The sequence below is a fragment of the Saccopteryx bilineata genome, chromosome 10, assembly GCF_036850765.1.
Source record: "Saccopteryx bilineata isolate mSacBil1 chromosome 10, mSacBil1_pri_phased_curated, whole genome shotgun sequence".
Taxonomy (NCBI): Eukaryota; Metazoa; Chordata; class Mammalia; order Chiroptera; family Emballonuridae; genus Saccopteryx; species Saccopteryx bilineata.
This window is the reverse complement of record NC_089499.1, coordinates 45,891,654-45,912,862: the sequence shown is the minus strand read 5'-3', so window position 1 is coordinate 45,912,862 and position 21,209 is coordinate 45,891,654. Positions and strand designations below refer to the sequence as shown.

The window sequence follows — 21,209 nt, the reverse complement described above, 5'->3', positions numbered from 1 at the left end:
TCTTCATGTTGTTACAAAGGTCTCTTAGAGTTCCCTCAGTCTTTTTGAGCCTCCTTTCTTTTTGCTGCTCTACTTCTATATTTTGTTTATCTTGTCCTCTAAATTGCTGATTTGATTCTCTGCTTCATCTAGCCTGGTGTTGACTCCTTCTAGTGCAGTCTTCATTTCTGATATTGTATTTGTCATTTCTGACTGGTCTTTTTTTATTATTTCAATGTCCTTTTTGATGCTTGCAATCTCTTTAAGTTCACATTGTAACCATCCATTGTTGCTCTAAGATCTTTGAGAATTCTAAAAATCATTATTTTAAACTCTGCCTCTGGTAGTTTGGTAACTTCCATTTGATTTAGTTCTTTTCCTGGGGATTTCTCTTGTTGATTGGGTCATATTTCTTTGTCTGCCCATTTTGTCTGTGTATTAGGTAGCGCTGTCTGATTTTGAAATTTGTTGTGGTATCTTTATGAGGAAGATGGGCTAGGTGGTACTGACTCCAGGCCTCCATTTCCTTGCTCTAGGAATGCTTGAGGGTAGTATTTTCCCTCCTGTTGTATGTGAGTATTGTATGCAGTTGGTCCTTAGGTGGGTGCAGTTATCCCTTTAGGCTGGCTGGCTCTAAAAGTCAACTTTGATCATGTGTATTATTACACACTGTGCAATGTCTGTCCTGTTGGGTGTATTTATTCTCCACACTGTCTGGTGCCTGCTGGACTCTTTCTTTGTGCATGCTGCTTGTGTAGTTAACTGAGCCTAGGGTTGGTGTTGTCTTCCACCCACTACTGGTTGTGTTGGTTCTAGGTCTTCATGGGTTGGCGTCACCCATTGTTTGTAACCTGCCGTGGGCTACCAGTCTAGAGCTATTGCTCTATTCACTATTTGTGTCTGCATTTCCTATACTTGCATAGTGTGGGAGGAGCCAACCTGTGTATAAGGATCAGCTTCCTCCTGCTTATAGATGACAGCAGCTCTGTAAAAGCCTCAAGCTCCGTAAGATTTGCCTCCACTTTTCAGGTGCTCCACCTCCTCTTGCAGCTTCCTGGTCTTCCTACAGAGTTCTCTGTAGAAAGACTATAATGTGATCTCAGACTGGCCTCACCCAACCAACCCCTCTATAAGTTCCAAGGTTGGTGGGTTAGGGCAGCTGAGGTTGGGAATACAATGTTAGTGGGACGCCTTACTTCAGGAGTCTCTTAGTCAGGAACTCAGTACCTGGAAAGTGGCTCCTATTCCAGAGCCTAATCCCTCAGCCACTGCTAGATACTCAAATTTTATTTCTCCTCAGAAAGGTGAGCAGCAGGTTCAGATTGAGTGAGGCTGACAGTCCCTTCTGCAGAAGTTCTTCCAGCTGGTGAGACCCTGGTCTCAGGGAGGAAGACTGAGAGAGTCCTCTCCTGGGGCTGACTGTGCACTCCCAGAAAGTGGCTAAGCCACTCTACCAGATCCAACAATAGGCTTGCTGGGACCCACACTTTAAATGTCTATGCTTCAAGCCTTTCTCCCTTCCCCCTGTGGAACCTAGCCCAGCAGGGCAGAATATCCAGACCCAGGCCAGCTGACTATGAAGTTTTACTCTTTCCAATGCACATGAGCCACTGTGCCAGTGCTGATCACAGAAAGCAGAACTCGCCTCAGCTGAGCCAGGTGTGAGAAACCCTTCCTTAGGATACACCACTAGTAAGGGTCGTTAGCTCCTGAACTGATTCTCTCAGCAGCTGGCCACTGGATGTGCCAGCACTGGGTCTCCCTGGAGGGAACCCAGTGCAGACCAATGGGGGACACTACCCATGACTGGCCCTCAGCAACCTTCTTGGAGCTATAAGCAATACAGAGTTTGTAGCTCCCTCTGCTGGGCCAAGGTATACACACATAGAAATATCAAGCCACACTCCTAAGCTAGCTTTTACCTACACTGGGCCTGAGGGGAGGTCCACAAAAGGCCGAGGTTCCCTGAGACCCACCTCCTCAGCCTCTGTCTGCTGGCTGCTTATTGAGTTTGGCCACTTAAAAAAACCTCTGGAAGAGTCTAGAGCATGGGGTAATTCAGGGATTAGGAAGGGTGGTGGGTGTGGCTCTGCCCTTTGGCCCCTGGTGTCAGTCTGTCCAGACTTTTTACACAGACCTCAGTAGGGTATGGCCCAGGAGTCCAGTAGATATGGCCTCTGAGACCCAGAGATGTGGTCTGCCCACAGTCTGGACAGTTTCTACTGAGTTTCCCATAAGGCAGTAGCACCAGTCACAGTCTCAAGGGAGTGTGAGAGAAATTTCTGGCCTTAACACCAGAAAACTGAGTCACTGATTTCCTGGCTGACTTCTCAGAATGGCCAGGTCTCCATAGAGTGGAGGAGGGGAGACTCCCAAGGGTAGAGCAGTTGCTTTTCCCAAGGCTGATGCTGCTTAGAGGGACTGCTTCACTCAAGAAAGATGGCAACTTCAGTACTGGAGAATGACTCAGCACAGGGGTTCCAGTAGCCGTCCCCCACGGTGTCTATCCCTTGGCCACCAACTTCACATTCTCCTCCTGCAACTCTAGTCCTCTCAGCCCTCCTTCTGCTGGAGCCCCAGGTAAGTGGCTGTTAATGAGACTTTCTGCACTGGCACTTTAAGATGGAGCCTGCTTTTCCTAGAGCTCCCATCTCTTTCTCTCAGACAGAAACTTTAGCTTTTTTACTACCAAATGTTGTTTGGGTCCTCTTCTAGGCTCTGAGGCTCTAGGCTGGAGTGCCTGGCCTGAGGCTTAGGACTCTCCCCTCTCAGGGTGAACCTCCCCACAGTAAGAGTCCCTCCAGACCCTCTGCCCTGCTCACTCCAGGGAGCAGGGCACCCCTTTCTATGTCTCTGCCCTTCCTAACCATCTCAGTGTGGCCTCTTCTTGGTTACAGACTCCTCTTCATTTAGTCCAAAGTTGGTTTTTCAAAATAATTGTTCTTAAATTAAGTTGTAATCCAATTTGGTCCTGGGAGGTGACAGTTGGAATATCCCCCTACTCCAGTGGTTCTCAAACTTTTTGAAGTCAGGGAGCACTTAAAATCCTACAAATAATTGTAGGCATACTATATACAAATTTCTGAGAAATATGTTATCATAATTAAGTCAAATATTTAAAAATACATATATAAAGTCCAAGTGTCCTTTTATGGTAATTAAACAAAATAAATATGACAAAATTAAATTTATTCTGACATTAAAAAACATTTTTTATGTTATATTTTTGAGTTATGCTTTTTAGAATTTGTAAAAAAGGGTTAAAAAATTTTTTAGGCCCTGGCCGGTTGGCTCAGTGGTAGAGCGTCGGCCTGGCATGCGGGGGACCCGGGTTCAATTCCCGGCCAGGGCACATAGGAGAAGCACCCATTTGCTTCTCCACCCCCCCTCCTTCCTCTCTGTCTCTCTCTTCCCCTCCCGCAGCCAAGGCTCCATTGGAGCAAAGATGCCCGGGCGCTGGGGATGGCTCCTTGGCCTCTGCCCCAGGCGCTAGAGTGGCTCTGGTCGCAGCAGAGCGACGCCCCTGAGGGGCAGAGCATCACCCCCTGGTGGGCAGAGCATCGCCCCAGGTGGGCGTGCCGGGTGGATCCCGGTCGGGCGCATGCGGGAGTCTGTCTGACTGTCTCTCCCCGTTTCCAGCTTCAGAAAAATACAAAAAAAAAAAAAAAAAAAAAAACCCAAAAATTTTTTAAATGACAAAAATGTTTTTTTATATATATAGATACATTCTTAGCATTGGATTTTTGGTCCCCAACAGGCACTTGTTTCTCTGGAATACCATAGGGTGCACCTGGAAATCTTCTAGAGTGCACCAGTGCATCCTGGCACACACTTTGAGAACCACTTCCCTACTCTGTTGCCATCTTGGAATCTCCCATGATGGATATTTTGTAACCACAATAAATATCATCTTATATATCAGTGTTGACTTTCCAAGTGTTCCTTTCTTCATGGTCATACAGATTCTTTCTATAATAAAGCCAACAGACAACTGAAGAGACATAGGGCACTGTCCTGAACTAAGAAACGTCTGTCTTCATGGAGCTTGAGGCCTCTCCCTATGGCACTTGGAGGTGTTCTCTCAACTGACTTTCAACAAGGGTTCCAAGACCATTTGGAAAAAATAGACTTTTCTATAAGCAACAACAGACAGATAGATAACCACGTGCAATAGAATAAAGTTAGATCTTTAACTCATACTATATTAAAAAATTAGCTCAAAATGGATCACTGACCTAAACATAAGAGCTATAACTATAATAATAAACATAGGGGTTATTTTCAAAACTTTACATTGGTAATAAATTCTTAGATATGGTATCAAAGCACAAGCAACAAAAGAAAAATAGATAACTTTAACTTGATCAAAGTTAAAACTTTTATGTAACAAAGGATACTATCAAGAAAGTGAAAAGGCAAGCTACAGAACAGGAGAAAATATTTGCAAACCATGTATCTGATAAGGGATTGATATCTAGGATATAAAAATAATTCCTACAATTCAATAACAACATCAAAACAGCCCAATTAGCCCTGGCCTGTTGGCTCAGTAGTAGAGCGTTGGCCTGGCGTGCAGGAGTCCCGGGTTCGATTCCCAGCCAGGGCACACAGGAGAGGTGCCCATCTGCTTCTCCACCCCTCCCTCTCTCCTTCCTCTCTGTCTTTCTCTTCCCCTCCTGCAGCCAAGGCTCCATTGGAGCAAAGTTGGCCAGGGCGCTGAGGATGGCTCCATGACCTCTGCCTCAGGTGCTAGAATGGTCCTGGTTGCAACAGAGCAATGCCCCAGATGGGCAGAGCATCGCCCCCTGGTGGGCATGCTGGGTAGATCCCGGTCAGGCGCATGTGGGAGTCTGTCTGACTACCTCCCTGTTTCCAACTTCAGAAAAATACAAAAAAAAAAACAAAAACCAAAAAACAGCCCAATTAAAAAATAGGCAACGCAATGGCAAGTTGGCTCAGCGGTAGAGTGTCAGCCTGGCATGTGGAAGTCCCAAGTTCAACTCCTAGCCAGGGCACACAGGAGAAGCACCCATCTGCTCTCCACCCTTCCCCTCTCCTTTCTCTGTATCTTTCTCTTTTCCTCCCGCAGCCAAGGCTCCATTGCAGCAAAAGTTGGCCCGGGAGCTGAGGATGGCTCCATTGCCTCTGCCTCAGACACTAGAATGGCTCCAGTTGCAGAGAAGCAATGCCCTAGATGGGCAGAGCATCACCCCCTGGTGCGCATGCTGGGTGGATCTCCATCAGGCACATGTAGGAATCTGTCTCTCTGCCTTCTTGCTTCTCACTTCAGAAAAAAAAAAAGTACAAAAAAAAAGGCAAAGAATTTGATTAGGCATTTCTCCAAAAAAGATATAGAAATGGGTAATATATATGAAAAGATGTTCATCATCATTTGTTGTTAGAAAAATGTTAATCAAAACCACAATAAGCCTGACCTGTGGTGGCGCAGTGGATAAAGCGTCAACCTGGAACGCTGAGGTTGTCAGTTTGAAACCCTGGGCTTACCTGGTCAAGGCACATATGGGAGTTGATGCTTCCTGCTCCTCCCCCTTCCCTCTCTCTCTCTTTCTCTCTCTCTCCTCTCTAAAAATGAATAAATAAAAAAATCTAAAAAAAAAAAACACAATAAGATACTACTTCAACCTGACCAGGCAGTGGCACAGTGGATAGAGCACCAAACTGGGAAACAAAGGACCCAGGTTTGATTCCCTGAGGTTGCCGGATATAGCATGGGATCATAGACGTGATCCCATGGTCGCTGGCTTGAGCCCAAGGTCACTAGCTTGAGCAAGGGGTTACTTGCTCTGCTGAAGCTCCTGGTCAAGGCACATATGAAAAAGCAGTCAATAAACAACTAAGGTGCTACAACGAAGAGTTGATGCTTCTCATCTCTTTCCCTTCCTGCTAGTCTGTCCCTATCTGTCATCTGTCCTTCTCTCTGTCTGTCTCTGTCTCTCTCACTAAAAAATAAAAATTAAAAATAAAATTTTTTTTTAAAGGGTAATACTTTACACCCACCTAAATGGCTATGATTTTTTTTAAAGGTCTGATTTATTTATTTATTTATTTATTTATTTATTTATTTACAGAGATAGAGAGAGGGATAGATAGGGACAGACAGACAGGAACAGAGAGAGAGATGAAAAGCATCAATCATTAGTTTTTGTTGCAACACCTTAGTTGTTCATTGATTGCTTTCTCATATGTGCCTTGACCAGCGGGGCTACAGCAGACCGAGTAACCCCTTGCTCAAGCCAGAGATCTTGGGTCCAAGCTGGTGAGCTTTGCTCAAAGCAGATGAGCCCATGTTCAAGCTGGCGACCTCGGGGTCTCGAACCTGGGTCCTTTGCATCCCAGTCCAATGCTCTATCCACTGCACCACTGCCTAGTCAGGCAAATGGCTATGATTTTTTTTTAATGAAAAATAACAAGTGTTGATGAAGACATCAAGAAATTGGAACTCATTAGACATCACTGGTACAAATATAAAATGGTACAGCTGCTGGGAAAGATTTTAGCTGTACCTCTAAAAGTTAAACATAGAGTTATAGAGTTACCATATGATCCAACATTTCCATTCTTAGAAATATACCCAAAAGAATTGAAAACAGATGTTCAAACAAAAACTTCCACAAGAATATCATAAGAACACTATTCACAATAGCCCAAATGCTGAAACAACCCCCAATATTCATAATGGGTGAAGAGATAAAAGTGTTGTACATTCATATAATAGTATACTATTTGGCAATAAAAAGGAATAAAATATTTATTCATACTTCAGCATTGATGAACCTTGAAAACATTGTGCTAAGTGAAAGAAGCAAGGAATATCTTGTATTCCATTCATATGAAATATCCAGAATAGGTGAATCTGTGGAGACAGAAAACAAATTAGCTCTTGGGATAGTTGAGGGAGGAATAAGGATTGACTGTTGAATGGTTATAAGGTGTCTTTCTGTGGCTATGAAAATGTTCTGACATTAGATAGTAGTGATAGTCATACAATATTATCAATGTACAAAAGCCACTGAACTATAACTTTTAAAAGGCCAAAATTGATTAGTTTTATGTTATGTGACTTTTACTGTATTAAAAAGTATAGCACCCTAGAGTGATGCATGACAACACATTAAATTAAAAATAAAAATTAAAAAAATATATAGCACCCCAAACTTGCAGGATATCACCCTTATGTTGGCATCTTAATTTGCTTCTAAGAGGCCTTTCCAATATTGTAACAGGCCAATAGTAGCTTCTGAAAGATTCTCCACCAAATCTTTTAAAAGCTCTTCAAGATCAATGTCCTCACTATGCAAAGGGGGAAACTGTTGCCTAAAAGGCTAAGACACTAAACTGTGATCACAGGACTAAGAGGTGGAGGTGACCATGAACAGAGCTGTTGCACTCCACAATACATGCTATTTCTTTAATGAGGCTTAGAAAATACATGGCAGTTCTCTTGGCAAATATTATCAATCAATCGGCTTCCTATCCCTCTAGGTCTGAACTCAGCTTTACCATCCTCTGCAAGTCAGCCACTCTTAATCATAATTAGTACATAAGATGAAAACTCTTCTGCCATCCCTATCCTAGCATCACACACCACACTATCTGAACTGGCATCTCCATCTCCTGAATCTACTTTTTAACCAACATCAACAGAAAGGCCAAGTCAATCCAGAAGAAATGCCCCACTTCCCCAACCTTGACCCAGATGATGTGGCCAGAATAAGATGTGGTTGTGAAGCCTGGTAAGCAGTGGGTCAGCTGAAGGCAAAGAAAGGGTCAGGAAACAGAAAGAAACAGGCAGGAGTCAGGGTCCCAGCATCTCTTACATTTCAGGAGGAAGCAAATGACTTACACCTGGTTAACTGAAAGGGGCACATGACCTCGACCAGGCCCATCATAATGAATCCTGGGACTTCGGTTGAAATTTTGGAATGAGGCAGGATGGCTAAGCTGTAGAAGGTCTACTTTGTGCTGCTGTGGCCATCTTGCCACCATGAACGGAGCACCTGGCTGAGAACAGTGTCAACATCAACTAAAGCAGAAGCAAGGAATAGAGCAAGAGAGATTCCTGGTGATTCTCACCTGACCTCTTGGATACAGCCATATCTACAGTCAGCTCTTCCTGCTCATTTCCCTAAGCCACCTGGAATTTGGAGGGGGGCTCTTTTTAATAGAGGGGGTCAATCCAATGAAAAATTCCCAGTTGATATAATCTATTTGTCTTTCATAACTTCCCTTTGCTTCAATTATCATTAAAAATTACACTGTTGGCCCTGGTCAGGTGGCCAGTGGACAAAGTATCATCCCAGCATGCCAAAGTCGTGGATTCAATCCCTAGTCAGGGCACATACAAGAAGAACCAATGAGTTCACAACTAAATGGAACAATTAAGTGGAACAAGGAGTTGATGCTTCTCTTTCTCTCTCTCTCTCTCTCTCTCTCTCTCTCTCTGTCTCTCTCAAATCAATGGGAAAAAATTTTTTTTTAATATGCCCTTTATCTTTTGTGTGGATTGAACTCTCTTCACTTATCTTTGCCTAAATTACTAGCCCCTTCTCCACTTACTGCTGTATATGGACACATATCCCAGTTACCTCCCGGGATATCTGCTCAAACTCCCCAGAGTCTAGAAGATACTGCCAGGTGAGCCTCTGTGTCCTTTGGAAAACCTCCTTCTAGGACAAGAACTATGTGTTTGTTACCCAGTGTTCACTATGAAGAAATCATGACATGAAATCCTTTTGGAGTGCAGTGCCAGGAAAATGTAGGTGCTATTTTTATCCCTTTTCACCGTGGCAAACAGGGGCTCTGGGAGATAAAGTTTCTTGTCCAATATCAGACAATTAATCTGTGATGGTGCCAGGGGTGTGGCCCCAGGGCTCAGTGTCACCACCGAAGTATTGATATTTTATCTCCGTTCAGTCAGTGGCTATGCTCATTATTATTAACAATAATAATCAGTCACTCCAACAAAGCTGATGACATGATGGCCTTCTTACCTCTGATCACTGGTCCTTCCCCATCTTCCAACTACTCCAGATTTACTCTGTAAGAAGTCATCTACCGCTGGGTAAGAGGTAAAGTAGCCACGTTAGGATCCTATACTCCCAAATGGAGAAAAGTCACCTGGGATGGAGTCAAAGTTATCTTGTTCCATAGTTATCTTTTTCAATACAATAAGCTTTAGAATCAGCTTATTTTGTACAGTGAAACCTGGGTCAATCTACACTGGCTATCTCTGTTTCAAACATCTGCCAATCTCACCTGGGCATGGTAGCTGATAAGAACAATGAGCCTAGGAGTTAAGAAATGCGGTGGCTCCAGGCCTCGCTCTGCCATTAACTCTGCACGTCAGGTCACTTTTCCCCCTTCTCTAAATCTCAATTTTCACATCTGTAAAAATTAGTAGGTGTGGGTTGGGGTATTTGACTAGAATGATATTTCCCAAAGTGTCTTCCAGTAAGTAATTTTTCAGAAGTTAAAGTTAAAAGTATATTTACTTAAGGACGTTTTTGGAAACTTCAGTCAGCTCACTTGTGCATTGTGACTCCCAGACAGGGAGATAAAGCACACAGCAGCTTCCAAACTTATTTGACAAAGGAAACATCTCTCGCTACACTGTGTTGGGGGGAATTGCTCTGTGAAACAGAATTTGAGATAAGTTAGATTAGGGGATCTGTAGGAGCCCTTTCCTTTCAACTCCGAGAAGTTTTAATTCAATATTCATTATTTTGATTTGGAGCTCTATAAGATGCTAAACTACAGAATCATGAAAGGTAAAAACTATTATGGTCAGTAAAGATTAGATGGAGCTCAGTTGTAATTTATAAAGTTTCAGTTGCTGAAAATGAGAGTTCATGAGTGGGAATAAATGGTAATGATCTAATTCTAATTTATAGAACAGTCAATGAACTTGGACCATGCTGGACAACAGAGGGAGCTATATTATAAGCTTACCTTACTATGAGTTTTCTTTTTGGCGATTTGAGGACACACATACTACCCTTTCTGTACCACCAGAGTCTGGGTTGAATATGAAGTCAGAAATTCATGGGTTGAAGAAAGAGACTTAGAGACTCTGAGTTGTAAAATCAAAATGGCTTTGAACTTCTGGAAAGAACAAAAACAAATGCCTGTGTGTGTGTGCATATTGTCTGCTAGAAAGCAGAAAAGCAAAACAAACTAATGAGCATCTCGTTGAACCTGCCCAGGAGGAAATTCCAAGCAGCCCTCATTACTGATAATTTTTAAAATGTGCACAAAGCAATCGACATTTAGGGAAGTTTCTTTATTGTCATATTTTGTTGAGTATAAAAAGTACCCATAGACAATAACTTCATGGATTCATTCTTGACTGAAGTCCTCTAAGTCCATATTTATTCAAAATTGAATTTCCCCATCATGTGGGTTTTCAAGAGGCAGGGTGGCGTCCAACAGACATAGCATTAGAATCAGACATTTACTCAGTGAAGATGTATTGGGCCCTGGCCGGTTGGCTCAGCGGTAGAGCGTCGGCCTAGCGTGCGGAGGACCCGGGTTCGATTCCTGGCCAGGGCACACAGGAGAAGCGCCCATTTGCTTCTCCACCCCTCCGCCGCGCTTTCCTCTCTGTCTCTCTCTTCCCCTCCCGCAGCCAAGGCTCCATTGGAGCAAAAATGGCCCGGGCGCTGGGGATGGCTCTGTGGCCTCTGCCTCAGGCGCTAGAGTGGCTCTGGTCGCAACATGGCGACGCCCAGGATGGGCAGAGCATCGCCCCCTGGTGGGCAGAGCTTCGCCCCTGGTGGGCGTGCCGGGTGGATCCCGGTCGGGCGCATGCGGGAGTCTGTCTGACTGTCTCTCCCTGTTTCCAGCTTCAGAAAAATGAAAAAAAAAAAAAAAAAAGATGTATTGGGTAGCCATTGTATGTCAAGTGCTGGAAATACAGCAGTGAATGAGGAAGTCAGAAATTTCTATCATGGACAGAGCTACTGTAAAGCCAGTATCCACGGCCACTATCACAGCAGCCTGGCCCATGCAGGTTCGCATTGGATTCGGACAGTCGGTAAAGAAACAACAGAGCCAAAAACTGGTGGGCCATCATCTTTAATCCTAGCTTGCACCCAGCGGGCAGGTAAAAACACACACTGGGCTCCAAAACCCACTCATTCAGTGCTCGCAAAGATACTGACTTATCCGAGTTTCCTAAAATCAAAGGTTTCTAGCTCACCAGACTTATTCACCTCTGTTCCCCATCTCCTTCCTTCTCCCTGCACAAACTCTGCACAAACTGGCTTTTCACTCAGCACTCCACCATCTTGGCTGCTTCTCCTGGCCTCCTCCACGTGGCCTTTCTCTGCTCTCCTCTCTAATGATAATCTCAGGAACCAAGAGAGCAAGCTCTCGTTCTGCCTGCATTTTATAGTGTAGATTCATAACCTTTAATCCAATATACAAAATAGGGAAGTCTCTAATACAAAGTCACTATCTGAGGCATGATGGGATTGCACCACTCCACATCAAAAAGGGTGGGAAAGACTTAGTCCTAAAACCAAGCTCCAGCTACAACCATCTTGCCTGCCCACAGCCCGCCTCCAACACACATTAATATCACCTAGAAGATGGGCTTCCACTTGGGCAGCACCATCTTTAACAAAATGAGCATAATTTATTTTATCTGCCCAACAGCTGCCATTCTGGCTCTGTTACTTATCAGCTGCCTGAGCATGTGCAAGTCATTTAACCTCTGAGCCTTATTAGCTGCTGGTCACGGGATTGTTGGGAAAGCTAAATATCAGATTTTGCATGTAGAATATTAAGCCCAGGGACTGATGACTAAGTGGCTTCTAGAAACAGCAGGCAGGATTATGGCTCTTGCAGCCAGAGGGGGAGAAGGGAGTTCAGATAGATTCAGGGAGGCTTCACACTACAGAGCCATTAAAGTAGGTGCAGGATGAGCAGGGGCAACAGAGAACAATGGCTTACCTCCTCAGATAATCCCCATCTTTGTTCCCTGTCCCTTACCTGAGCCCCCCACCTTTCCCAGGTTTACAAGATTAGGTATCTGCTCCACTGCTGACTCCTTGACCCCAGAACTCTGCCTGCTAATCCACATTCTCACACAGGGAGCCAGCTTTCCTGTCGGAAATTCAGCTCCCACTGCTCTGGTCTTTTGGATTTCCTCCTGGGTCACAGACGTGCCTCAGGACAGGGGATCCCTGTCAGGCCCAAAGGCATCCAGGAGGTGGTCAACACAGATCTAGTCCCCCTCTGCCTACAAGCAATTTACTCAGCACATCTGGAAGCCTGGAGACAGGGGCTCTTTTCCCAACTGCCACTGTCTTGCCTCATGTCCTTGAGCTGCTCACTTCCCACCTCTGAGTCAGTCCTTTGTAGAGTGACAGGATTTGATCAGATGACCCTCTGGGAAGTCCTCCAGCGTTGTTTTGGCATTATACAAGGGACCTCTCACAGGATACCTACCTGGCCAAGATTTAGAGTCAGTCAAATCCCAGTTTGCTCCGTATTACTTCCCTTTTCTTTCTTTCTTTCTTTCTTTCTTTCTTTCTTTCTTTCTTTCTTTCTTTCTTTCTTTCTTTCTTTCTTTCTCTCTCTCTCTTTCTTTCTTTCTCTTTCTTTCTTTCTTTCTTTCTTCTTTCTTCTTCCTTCTTTCTTCCTTCCTCCGTCTCTATCTGTCTCTCTCTCTTCTCTTTCTTTTTCTTTCTCTTTCTTTCTCTCTATTTTTTTTAAGATTTTATTTATTAATTTTTATGGAGAGAGAGAGAGAAAAGGGGGAGCGAAAAGTATCAGTTCATAGTTGCTTCATTTTAGTTGTTCATTGCTTGCTTGTCCTGTGTGCGTTGACCGGCAAGCCCAGGGTTTTGAACCAGCGACCTCAGTGTTCCAGTTTGACACTCTATCCACTGCACCACCACAGGTCAGGCTACCTCCACTTTCTGAGCATAGTTTTTCTATCTGCAAAAATGGGGTTAATGATCCCTTTAAATAAGAAAATTGACACAATGGAAAGAACATGGATCTCTCATCAGACAGACTTGAGTTTGACTACTGGCTCTGCAATTTTGCAAGGAAAATCATTTAGAATATCTCTCTGGAAGTCTCCGTTTCTGCACCTGTGAAATAGGCATACAGCACCTATCTTAAAAACTGTAGCTGTAAGTGAGGCAAACCACACATCACAACTTCACATAGTAGATTATTGATAATTGGCAGCTTTTATTATTGTGGTTGTTATTTACTCTAAAATAAATGCCTGAATAAGCTGTGCTCACTTTCTCTGGGTCTTTGATGCTGGGGTTTCTCCTGCCTCTCTAATGAGGCTTCTGTAGCTGAAAGCCATACCCAGAAGGATCTCAGTAGTTGCTCCAAATTTCTCTTAAGCTTCAGAGTCCATGGTCCATGCAACTCTTCCTGTTGAAAGGTATGTACTTACATACTTATCGTGTGTCCTCTAATACAATACCCTACTTACCTTTGGAGGGGAATGAATAATACTTAGTTGAAGCCTTCTTCTGGTGCTTGAACTTTCTTTATCGCACCCTCCACTGAGGGTTCAATCAATCTATTCTTACTTCCAATGGCGGGGAACTCACTAACTACAAAGGTAAGTTATTACATCATTCATCCAGTTACCATTTAGCAGCTTGGCTCACTGGAAAAAAACATCATTTAACAGCAGCAGAAAGCTTCTCTCATGGGTAAGCCATCTGTGAATTGTTGATTGCAAAAAATAATACTATTTTCTTGTCTACCCTGCTCCCCAACTCTGAACTTTGAGCCCACAAAAAAAAAAAAGTATAGCTATGACATTTTTTCTCTAGAATAACAAAACTGTTAATGTGTCTTTCATTCACCCACCCACTAGACATTCCTGTGAGGAATCTACTTTAGATGCCCACGAGAATATATTTACAATTCTAAACATAATTATCTAGCTCCCAGAGGAGAAGCAGCATTTTATGGGCATAGATAAATCATATCCTTGGCCAAATACCCTCTTCTAATTTTCAACAGAAATCCCAGAGCAATTTCAGGACATAACTCAGGGGGTAACATTGTTTTCCTTGTGTAGCCTCAGAAACCAAGGCACAGAAAAGCCAAGGTCACCCAACAAATCAAGAGCAAAGACATGCACTAAATCCCAGGAATCTAAGACCTCCCAGCATAGAAATTGATCCTCTAAGATAAATGTTTGTCTTTCTATCCAGGGATTAACTGTGGTCCTTACAGAGAGATTCTTGAGGCTGAAAATTATAAATAGGGAAACAGGGCCTGGTAAAAAGTTGAGTGATTAATTGGCAGAGAGAGCTTTCAAGGAGGGAAAGGACCAATGAACTGAAGAAAAATTCAACATCTTTTAGGAAGTTTTTCCACTCCCTTACATTGTTTTAATTCTTCATGCTCAGTCTCTTTATTAAACATTTTTAAAGTGAGTTTTCTTTTTGTTTCTTAGTTTTTGCTTTTTCAGTTATTTTTCTGGCAAGGTTATTGATTGAATCTCCAACTTAGATTATTTCTCAGGCTGAATTGAACTTGACCTTTGCCCTATGAAACAGAACAGCCTCTTGCTTATCTGAAGTAAATGGGACCAAGAGGCCATGGAATAATCAAAACATAATCAAAAATGGCTGAAATATAGAACATTGTGTTTCTCTGCTGAGGAAAGAGGGACAGTGAGGATTAGTGTCAAGGTCACAGGACATAGGTGGTATGACAGCTCTGACGGAGCCACCTGAGGAGTGGGCCAATTCACAGCAGCTGCCTTCTGTTGAGGCAGCCAGTCAACAACAGTGGAAGAGCATGGGCCTTGGACTGGGACTGTTAGCTTCCCAGGTGTGCCATGTACTTGCTGTGCAACTTCAGCAAATTGAACAACCTTTCTGAGTCTTGGTTTTCTCAGCCAACTCTTGCTAACCTGGCAAGCTCCATGGGGGTTAGGGTTGTGTCTGTTGTGTTAACTAGTGTTTTCTTTAGTGCCTAGTAGAACGGGCACTCAGTATATATCTGCTAAATGAATAAATGAAATAATGGTACCATTACCAGTATTGCAGGATCATTGTGAAGATTAAATGAGAGATTACAAATCAAAGCCTCAGACATTTTAGATGCTCACCAAACAGTAGCTCTGACATTGCCAGACTTTTCCTGTCAGTGTCAGGGCTGGGAAGGAGTCTGGGTGTTACACTGTAGAGTCCCTTGTCCTGCAGATGAGAAAACTGAGACTCAGATACGTAGAGCTGTTTGTTTGTTCGTTCATTCATTTAACATATACACTGGAAGTACCTCCTAGAAGTTAGGTGTTGTACTAAGGGCAGAAAAAAAATAACTCTAGTTAATGAAGTTAATATATCAAGGCAAAAAAATATATATCTCTAGTTAATGAAGTTTACATTCTAGTGGGAGGAGATAGGAAAGAAATAGACAAATATATAAACAAGAATAATTTTACAAGCTAACAAAGTGCTTTGAGAGTAAGAAAGCTGGCAACTTGAGAAGAGAAGGCCGGGCAGTGGTAGTGGGGGAGATATGTTAGATGGCGTGGCCAGCTGAAGCCTCTCTGCGGAAGTGACAGGAGCAGAGTGAGTGACTGGATGGAGAGCCATATTAAACACGTTAGCAGGAAGCTCTGGAACACAGCTTCTTCCTTGATTTATTTTAGTGTTTGTTCTCATAGGTCTTTTTTTGAGGGCAGGGGCATGACTTATTTTTATATACAAACTTATAAAAAAGTTCCAAGGCCCTGGCCAGTTGGCTCAGTGGTAGAGCATCAGCCCAGCATGTGGATGTCCCGGGTTCGATTGCTGATCAGGGCACACAGGAGATGCACCCATCTGCTTCTCCACACCTCCCCCTCTCACTTCTCTCTTCTCCTCCACTCTTGCAGCCAATGCTCAATTAGAGCGAGCTGCCCCAGGCACTGAGGATAGCTCCATGGTCTCTACCTCAGGCGCTAAAAAATGGCTCAGTTTGCAACACAGCAAGGGCCCCAGATGGGCAGAGCATCGCCTCCTAGTAGGTTTGCCAGGTAAATCCCAGTCAGGGCGCATGCAGGAGGAGCCTGTCTGCCTCCCCTCCCTTCTCTAAATGTAAAAAAATTAAAAAGTTCAAAAATAGTACAAGGAACTCTTACCTTCTAGATTCATCAATTGTTTATGTCTTGCCCTACTCTCTCTCTCTCTCTCTCTATATATATATATATATGTATGTATATATATATTTGTGATATACATAAACTCTTATACCCATACTTTTCTCAGAACCATCTGAGCATATACAATGCAAACATACTGCCCCATTATGCTACGATTCCATGTGTATTTCCTAAAATAAGAACATTTTCTTATACAACCACAGTCCGTATTTAAAAAATGGCTCCAACATAGACTTTTTAAATTTTCATATATTTTTCCAGGTCCAACATCACACAGTGCATTTAGACCTCATGTCTCTTTTAGTCTCCTTTAATCTGGAACAATCGCTTAGCCGCTCTTTGTCTCTCTTGACCTTGGTATTTCTTAAGAGCACATGCCAGTTATTTCATGGAACATTCCTCTGTTTGGGTTTCCTGATGTTTCCTGAGGAGTGGATTCCAGTAATGCTGTTTTGGCAGGAATGCCACAGAAATAATGTGTCCTTCTCATGCGTCATGGCAGAAAGCACCTGCGGGATGTTAACTTTGTTGGGTGAAGGTGGTCTCTATCAGGTTTCTCCACTATAAAGTTACTACTTCCCTTCTGTAACTTAGTCCTTTGTTGGGAGGTACTTTTAAAATGTAAATATTCTGTTTATCTAACTTTCACCCATTAGTTTTAGCATCCATCGATGACTTTCTTACTCCATCTTTTCTTCTATGCTTACTAGTTTGCATTTTACTACTAGGTAGCTTTTTTCCTTCTCTTTTTTTTAATTTTTAAAATTTTTCTTAAGTGAGAAGAGGGAGGCAGAGAGATAGACTACCACATGTACGCCAACAGGATCCACCCAGAAAGCTCCCTAGGGGGCAATGCTTTGCCCATCTGGGGCCATTGCTCTGTTACTTGGCAACCAAGCTATTTTAGCACCTGAGATGAGGCTGTGGAGCCATCCTCAGAACCTAGGGGCCAACTTGCTCCAGCCAAACCATGGCTGCAGGAGGAGAAGAGAAAGATAGAGAGAAGGGAGAGGGGGAGGGGTGAAGAAGCAGATGGTCACTTTTCCTGTATGCCCTGACTAGGAATCAAACCTGAGACATCTTCACACTGGGCCAAAGCTCTACCACTGAGCCAGTTGGCCAGGGCTTTTTTCCTTCTCTTTCATTAATTTATATAATCACTTATTTCTTTATAGCACTATGAAATCATTTGTTTTTACCTTACTTACAAAGGTTATAATCCACAACTTTTAGAGCTGTTTTAGATTTGGCCAGCCTTTAAATTGGCCTTTTTTTTGACATATCCCCATCATTCTTCAGTTTTGTTTTGTTTTGTTTTTTCAGTGAGAGGAGGGGAGGCAGAGAGACAGACTCCCACATGTGCCTGGATGGAGATCTACCCAGCAAGCCCACTATAGGGCTAAGCTCTGCCCATCTGGGGCCATTGCTACATTGTAACCGGAGCCTTTTTTTTTTTTTAGCACCTGAGGTGGAGGCCATGGGCCATGGAATCATCCTCAGTGCCTGAGGCCAACTCGCTCAGGCCAATCAAGCCATAGCTGCAGGAGATGAAGAGAGAGAAGGGGAGATGCGGAGGGGTGAAGAAGCAGATGATCGCTTCTCCTGTGTGCCCTGAACGGGAATGAACAAACCAGGACATCCACACGCCAAACCGATGCTCTACCACTGAGCCAACCGGCCAGTGCCTGTTTCAGGCTTATCTTACACTTTGCCTGCTCTAGCCCTGGAATCAGCCTTTTCTCCAATGAGCCAGCTTCCTTTAGAATCCAAAGTCTAGAAGCCAGGTGGGGTCCTGCTATCAATGTATTCTTGCTTCTAGGGTCTCTTAGAGGACAGAGCTAAAAAAGCTTCTCAAATTTTAATGTGATATGAGTCACTGGGGATATTATTAAAGTGCAGATTCCGATTCAGTTGGTCAGAATTGTCTGCTGGGATGGTGTCCCAGAGCCTGCTTTTCTAACAAGTGTCTATGCTGACACTGCTGGCCCACAGGCCATACCTTGAGCACCAAGGACATAGGGTGATAGCTCTCAAACTTAGGCATGCACTGGAATCACCTGGAGGTGTGTTAAAATATATGCTCTGGAGTTTTCTTTCTTTCTTCCTTTCTTATTATTGTTGTTGTTGCTGTTGTTTTAAAGAAAGACAGGAAGGGAGAGAGAGGGAGAAGAGTGAGAAGCATAAACTCATAGTTGCTTCCCTTTAGTTGTTCATTGATTGCTTCTTGTATGTACCTTAACCAAGGGTTCAAGCAAAGCCAGTGACCTCTTACTCAAGCCAGCAACCTGGGGCTTCAAGCCTGCAACCTTTGGACTCAAGCCAGTGATGCTGGAATCATGTCAATGATCCCAAGCTCAAGCTAGCAACCTCACAGGCGAGCCTGCAGTCAAGCAGGCGACCTTAGGGATTTGAACAGACAAACTCAATATCCCAGGTCAACACTGTATCCACTGTGCCACCACAGGTCAGGCCCAGGGTTTTCTCTCAAAGTTTCTGATTCAGAAAGTGGGGACTGAGAATGTGCATTTCTAAAAGTTCCTAGGTGATGCTTTTATTGCTGATCTGGGACCACATAGGACATTGGTTCTTAAACACATTGGGATTCTCGGGGAGTTTTTCTTTTTGGTTGTTTGTTTTAAATACTGACTGATCCTTAAGGCACTAGAGATGATGATTTAATTGATTTAAAATGTGGCCTGAACATTGAGAATGTTATGAGCTCTGTAAGTGGTTCTATTGCTCAGCGCAAGTTTTTGAAAAGATTGTTTTAGGAAGCAGTAGGAATGAAATATAAAGGGCTGTAAGAGGGCATAAGCTTGACATTTTCTAGGGCCAGCAAGGAGGCAAGTGTGTCTGGGCAGAAGGAAGTGAGGTCAGAGAGGCGGGCAGGGATGGGATCAAGAGGGAACGAGATGGGTCAGGTGTGTAGAGGTTGCTCTGGTTGACGGGAAACCACTGGAGGCTTGAAGCAAGGATGACATGGCCTGAATGCCTTAACCATGATCCTCATCCAGCAGTGTCAAGGCCAGCTCTTCTCCTGCTCATCCAGGCACTTCCTACCCAAATGAGCTTGAATCGTGACAAATAAAGGATGAAATAACTTCACAACTCTAAGTGCTCCCCAGGTTTTAGGTATGGATTTTGTTTAGAAATACTTACCAAAGCTTGAAATCTGAAAAGTAAGTTTTGTCATAGTAATACAGTATTATGTCATGTGAGAAGGACTTGGTAAAAAGAGGCCTCTCTAATTATTGTTAAAGACATCCAAGAGTGCTTTAAGAACACTTAATGTATATTGCACAACAATGGGTATACTTAACACTACTAAACTGTACATTTAAAGTGGTTAAGATGGTATATTTTATGGTTTTACTACAATTTTTAAAAATATTCATCATGGCCTGACCTATGGTGGCACAGTGGATAAAGTGCTGACCTGGAATGCTGAGGTCGCCGGTTCAAAACCCTGGGCTTGTCTGGTAAAGGCACATATGGGAGTTGATGATTCCTGCTCCTTTCTCTCTCTTTTCTCTCTAAAATGAATAAATGAAAGTCTTAAAAAAGTTTAGAAAAAATATTCATCATGTATGTGAATGACAAACCTGCACAGCACAAAATTCTTTAATTTGTTAAATTTTATTTGTTCCTCAGGAATGTTACTATGGTTATTTTACTATCATATGGAAAACTATATCATACCAATAAGAATAATAAAGAATTACAAATATGTGGTGACAAAAAATAATTTGAGCCTGACCAGGCGGTGGCGCAATGGATAGAGCGTTGGACTGGGATGCAGAGGACCCAGGTTCGAGACCCCGAGGTCACCAGCTTGAGCGCGGGCTCATCTGGTTTGAGCAAAAAGCTCACCAGTTTGAACCCAAGATCGCTGGCTCCAGCAAGGGGTTACTCGGTCTGCTGAAGGCCCGCGGTCAAGGCACATATGAGAAAGCAATCAATGAACAACTAAGGTGTTGCAACGCGCAATGAAAAACTAATGATTGATGCTTCTCATCTCTCTCCATTCCTGTCTGTCTATCCCTCTCTCTGACTCACTCTCTGTCTCTGTAAAAAAAAAAAAAAAAAAAAAAAAAATTGACTTTGGGTAATGGGTATACAACATAATTAACAGTTCAAATGCTATAGAAATGTTTACCTGAAACCTATGTACTTTTATTGATCAATATCACCCTGTTAAATTTAATTTTCTAAATAAAAATTTTAAAAAATAATAAAGAATTTGTGCCAAGAAAAAAAAAAAGTATAAAACCATGAACTAGGTACAGTGGTCAGCAAACTCATTAGTCAACAGAGCCAAATATCTACAGTACAATGATTGAAATTTCTTTTGGGAGCCAAATGTTTTAAACTTAAACTATATATGTAGGTACATTGTTATTAACTTAATTAAGGTGGAGTACCCTTTGTGGAAGAGCCACACTCAAGGGGCCAGAGCCACATGTGGCTATCGAGCTGCAGTTTGCCGACCAAGAAACTAGAAAAATGAATAAAGTTGGGGACAACCACTCACTTTAACAAAAGAATAACTTATTTGAGGGATTTTTGCATCAGCTTCACCTAAGTAACAGAATCTCTCTTGGGCACTAAAAACATGATTCACTTGGCAGGTACTACTGCAGAAATATAACTAGCCTGGAGAGAGAGGCCAACTAGAGGCCTTCTGCAATGTCAATTCCAACAAAGTGATAATAACTTTGAGATTTTGCTTATCTGCTCTATCCCCTCAAGGCCATTGCACAACATGAGTGTGCTTGGATTGGACAGGATTCCTGTGACACGATCCACATTCTATTTTCATTCTGGCAGTTGGTAACCTTTCTTCTAGGAAATGGAAAAGAAAAACCTCATTAGAGATATTCTGCTGCTCTGAGCATGCGAGGGCCGCAAGGCTGCCCAGGGCAAAATGAGCAGAGGCAGGTGTGGCACCTGGGTCATTTTTAGCAACACTCCCAGGCCTGATATTTGATGGCAGCTTGCAACCATTTGTCAATCTGCCGTGAAGATGACCTTCCCTTTCTCTCCAGTTATTTGAGCCCTGGGTTTTTCCTGG

The 21,209-nt window shown here is 43.1% G+C and overlaps 1 long non-coding RNA gene across 1 annotated transcript; it reads right to left on the bottom strand.

The window, feature by feature from the left end:
* Positions 1 to 6,722: 6,722 nt before the first annotated feature.
* LOC136314650 (uncharacterized) lies at positions 6,723 to 9,117 on the bottom strand. The gene is made up of 2 exons (XR_010727348.1): positions 8,991 to 9,117; positions 6,723 to 6,853 (listed from the first exon to the last, which is right to left on the bottom strand). It is a non-coding gene; the product is annotated as an uncharacterized lncRNA (long non-coding RNA).
* Positions 9,118 to 21,209: the final 12,092 nt, after the last annotated feature.